Here is a 5501-nt window from a genome sequence, read left to right as displayed (position 1 = left end):
TCTTCTTTTTTTTTTTTTTTTTTTTTGAGACGGAGTTTCGTTCTTGTTGACCGGGCTGGAGTGCAATGGCGTGATCTCGGCTCACTGCAACCTCTGCCTTCCGAGTTCCAACATTCTCCTGCCTCTGCCTCCCGAGTAGCAGTGATTACAGGCACCCACTACTATGCCCGTGTAATTTTTGTGTTTTTAGTAGAGATGGGGTTTCACCATGTTGGCCAGGCTGGTCTCGAATTCCTGACCTCAAGTGATATGCCTGTCTCGGCCTTCCAAATTGCTGGTATTACAAGCGTGAGCCACTACGCAGGATGTTTGGGGCTTTTTTGTATTTTTTTTTCTTTTTTTATTATTTGTGGACTTTTTTTTCTATTTTACTCTAGGGAAGATGACAGCTCCACAGGCTGTCGTGGCAAATGCAGAGCCAGCGACCCCATAATACTCAAAGTCCACTTTGGAAAGCCTTGCTTAGACATGTGACCTCAGAGTTTCAATCTCTGGTATCCTTTCTTCTGCTTGATTGATTCAGCTGTTGAAACTTGTATTTGCTTCACAAAGTTCTCATGCTGTGTTTTTCAGCTTCATCAAGTCGTTTATGTTCTTCATTCTAGTTAGCATTTCGTCTAACCTTTTGTCAAAGTTCATAGTTTCTTTGCATTAGGTTAGAACATGCTCCTTTAGCTTGGAGAAGTTTATTACCCACCTTCTGAAGCCTGCTTCTTTCAGTTCCTCAAACTCATTCTCCATCCAGTTTTGCCCCCTTGCTGGTGAGGAGCTGTGATCCCTTGGAGGAGAAGAGGCATTCTGGTTTTTGGCTATTTCAGCGTTTTTGCACTGGTTTCTTCCCATCTTTATGGATTTATCTACTTTTGGTAAGACCACTTTTTAAGGGGAAGGGAGACTGAAAGTCAGTAGCAAAGGAATAGGGGCCCATCATCTTGGTCAGTGAATGGGAAAGACACACTTCCACTACCTTGTCTCTTGGGTTTTTTGTTTTAATAATTTTTAACTTTTTAAAATTTCACAAATCAGTAACAGCCAAATCTTCTGGGTTTTAAACATGGTCACAGATTCTTTTTTTGCTACTCATCGCATCAAGAAGTCGGGCGTCTGCCCCTCTGCCTTGTTTCTGGGCAGCTTGTGACTGCTACCAATGAAATACAGTGAAATAATGTAGCAGTGTGACTTCCAGGGTAAGGTCATAAAAGGCCTTGTAACCTCTATCTTGTTTGCTAGGAGAATTTGCACTTGGAGCCAATGTAAGAAGTCTGGTTACCTTGAGAGCACCATGCTGGAGTGGCTGCACATTCTCTCTCTGGTGGAGAATTATTCAGAGGTGCTTTTATTTCTTGCAAAATAGAAACAAAGTCAAACAAATAGACACTGCCATTGATTAGTTGTGGATGGTGGTCATATAGGTATTAGGTTTTATGTATTTAAACTGAGGCATGGAACCAAAGACAGATTCACCCTGACTTCCCAAACTAAATGAAAAGAAAACCCCCAACTTTCCTCCCATAAATAACAAAAGGACCAGAGGCTACTCTCTTTGCCAACACCCACCTTTTCTGAGGGGCAGATAGGAAATTGAACAAAAAAATTGCTTTTTGCAACCAATCAGAATCAGACTTTTTAGTTGTTGTTTTTGAAATGGAGTTTTGCTCTTGTTGCCCAGGCTGGAGTGGAACGGTGCAACCTCAGCTCACCGCAGCCTCCGCCTCCGGGGTTCAAGCAATTCTCCTGCCTCAGATTTGTTGTTGTCTGTAAACAATGAGACTAATTGCAGGCCACCACTTCATTTACATGGGGTGAACACCAAGTGGCCAATGGAAACCCCTAAGGGGTGTTTGGACCCCAGAAGTTTCTATATCCAGGCCCTTAAGCTGCTTCTTGGCCGGCTCCCACACTGTGAAGTGTACTTTCAATAAATCTCTGCTTTTGTTGCTTCATTCTTACCTTGCTTTGGTGTGCATTTTGTCCAATTCTTTGTTCAAAATGCCAGGAGCCTGGACAACTTGTATCAAGACCCTCTACTGGTAACAGAACCAGCCCGACCTGGTGTGCTGTATTTCAATGAATGTTATTATAAATCAAAGATCAGATCAGATTTCTTATTTATAAAATGGATTTCTTGAAGACTTTGTCTTCATTTTTTAACATTATATAACAAGCCTATCTTGAAACTGCCATGCTGTGAGGAAGCCCAAGCTATTTATATGGAGTGAAACAGATGTTCAGTCATCAGCTGTTTCTGCCATCCCAGTGTAAGTACCAGACAAATGAGTGAAGAAGCTCTTTGGGACATTATAGCCCCAACAGACACAAAGGGAAAAAGAATCAAGAAATCCGTCTATATGCTGAGCACGGTGCCTGTAATCCCAGCATTTTGGGAGGCCGAGGAGGGCTGATCACTTGAGGTCAGGAGTTCGAGATTAGCCTGGCCAGTGTGGTGAAACCCCATCTCTACTAAAAATACAAAAATTAGGGCCAGGCACAGTGGCTCACACCGGTAATCCCAGCACTTTCAGGGGCTGAAGAGGTGGATCACCTGAGGTCAGGAGTTCAAGACCAGCCTGGCCAAGATGGTGAAACCCCTGTCTCTACTAAAAATAAAAACAAATTAGCTGGGCATGGTGGCAGATGTCTGTAATCCCAGCTACTCAGGAGGCTGAAGCAGGAGAATCACTTGAACTTGGAAGGCAGAGGTGGCAGTGAGTTGAGATCACCCCACTGCACTCCAGCCTGGGCAACAGAGTGAGACCCAGTCTGAAAAAGAAAAAAAATCTTGTTATGGCTAGGCATTGTGGCTCACATTTGTGAGCCCACAAAGTCCCAGCACTTTGAGAGGCTGAAGCAGGAAGATGGCTTGAGCTTGGAAGTTCGAGACTAGCCCAGGCAACCAGCAAGATCTCTTCTCATTTAAAAAAAAAAAATGTAAAAAAAATCTTGTTACAATTTTAATTGGATTCGCTTATAATTTATCAATTAATTTAGGAAGGCATGATATATTTATATTAACTCTTCCATCCAGGATTGTGGTGTATTTCTTCAATGATTTGGAACTTTTAAAATTCTGTAATCCTGTATATTTTTCTTCTTACAGGTCTTGCAGATTTCTTATGAAATTTATGTCTAGTTATGGGTTTTGCTGGTATTGTTCATGGAATTTTTTATTTCAGATTTTGTTTCCTAATTACTCAGATTAATTTTCCAATACCTACCACCAGCTCTTTCAAGGCAGCTTATTGGGGTTAGTGGTAACAACTCTTCTCTTGGAGATAGTCTTACTTGTCTGTATAAAGAAACATGCCATGTTCCAGGACAGAATGTACTGCTCTTAGGATGAATGGAGAGCAACATCCCTGTCGTCTGCCATGGTTGTCAGCCTTCCTTCAGGTGAGTTTGGCCTGTGATTTTCTGTCCTGTTTGGGCCTCAGGTTATCTGAAAGGAATCATATTGAAGAGGGTGTTTCTGAATTTCCATGTTCTCATGTTTTTAATTCTTCACAGCCTACTTCAAACATTATTTGTTCTTGCTTCTGCCTCTATCTTTCAGATATTAGATGTAGTCAAAAACACTTGACTTTCTTCCAAACACAGTTAGGTGGACTGAATTCCAGTCCCAGCTCTGCACCGATGTGTGAGAATTCAAGTCAGTCAGTTACCTTGGAGGTCTGTGTCGTCCTCTGTATCATGATGGGGGTGGCTTGATGACTGCTAAGAAGCTAACAGATGCCAAGAGACAGCAAAGTCAAGGGGAAAGGCCTTGGGCTCTGCAGACACACATCATGGAATTGAATGTTGGCTATCCAATTCTTTGTAGTGTGTGGCTGTGGGCAAGTTGGCATGTACAACTGCCTGTTTTCTGTGTTAAATTGAATATATCAACACCCATGATGGCCAAGCGCAGTGGCTCATGCCTATAATCCCAACACTTTGGGAGGCCAAGGAGGAAGGATGGCTTGAGCCCAAGAGTCTGAGATCAGCCTGGGAAACATAGTGAGACCCCATCCCTACCAAAAATATTTTTAATTAGGCATTTTGTTTCAAAAATTTCAGAGAAAGGCACCGGTATCTAGAGTCTTATTTGAGGGGCAATCTTCCCACCTCAGCTTCCCGAGTAGCTGGGACTACAGCTATACATGGTGGTACATTCCTGTAGTCCCAGCTACTTGGGAAGCCAAGGTGGGAAGGTTACTTGAGCTGGGGAGGTCAAAGCTGTAAAGAGCTAAGTCATGACTCAACACTTGTACTCCGGTCTGGGTGATAGAGACCCCGTCTCTAAATAAATAAATAAATACATCCACTTCACATGAGCATAGTGAAGACTAGGTAGAAACACCTATTACCTTGTATCCAGCACTGTTCTTGGTGCTTTATGTGTATTAGCTCCTTTAATCTTTACAACACTAGAACCTTCATTTCACAGTTGATAGAAACAGGTACAGAGAGGGTAGGTATCTCACTTGCCAGTCATACCCCGCTATGAAATACTCACATGTGGCAATGTAAAGCACACACAATATTTGGCACATATAAACTCCATCAATTAAGTCATCCATTGCAGTTCTGAAACTGTAATTTTTCGTATTTTGACATCTCCCTTCACAGACAGCTTTGGAAACGTTTTCTGTGGTTTTTGAACTCCACTTTTAGTTCTGACTCACACAGTCACTTTATCCTAACCACTTCCTGCAGCATTAAGAATTGTTTCCAGCTGCTAGTTTCTGCAGAGGATTGTCCTTAGAGGGTGGGGTGTCCACTGTGGTTCCAGTTGCAGCTCTGGAGCCAACACATGAAGATGCCCTCTGCAGGACAGTAAGAGAAATATCACATGAGGTTGGCTGAGATACGTGCCTTGGCACTGTCTTTGTTTCAAAGAACCAAAGCTTTCTTGGGCGAATGGCCTCTTAGTCATTTCAGCTTACCTCAATCGCATTTTTAAAATTTCAGTTTCTGCTCTGGAGCTTCAGGGGAATTGAGGCATGAGACAATTATGCCCTAAAGAACAGTCTGTCTACATAAATTTTATGCCTGCAGAGTGTGTATATGTGTGTGTGTGTGTATGTATGTGTTAGGAGATAGGTCTGGGATGTGTTTCGTTCAGTACTAGCTCAAGGTTCCTTATTTGACTTGCTAATTTAAACTCATTCTACTTTGGAAACCTCTAATATTTTTTCTCTATGAGGAAAGTCTGCTTTTAAAAATCATTTGCCTAATCTTATGCACCCCAGTGAAACAAAGTCCCAGGCAATAAATTTGTAAAATTTTCTGTTATAAAAGTAATGGAGCAAAATATGAAGTTTCTCCTCTAAAATTTAGCTTGCCATATTTTATTTTGCTTTATTATTTCACACTGAGCATGTATTTGTGGGCTATGTTTCATGAGTCATAAAACTTTAAAATGCTCATTGAAAAAAATTAAAACAGCTGGGCACAGTGGCTCACGCCTGTAATCCCAGCACTTTGGGAGGCCAAGCAGGTGGATCACGATGTCAGGAGTTCAA

This window comes from Sapajus apella, unplaced genomic scaffold, assembly GCF_009761245.1.
Source record: "Sapajus apella isolate SASKATOON/1434 unplaced genomic scaffold, GSC_monkey_1.0 scaffold99, whole genome shotgun sequence".
NCBI classification, from domain to species: Eukaryota; Metazoa; Chordata; class Mammalia; order Primates; family Cebidae; genus Sapajus; species Sapajus apella.
Note: the sequence above shows the minus strand (reverse complement) of the source record.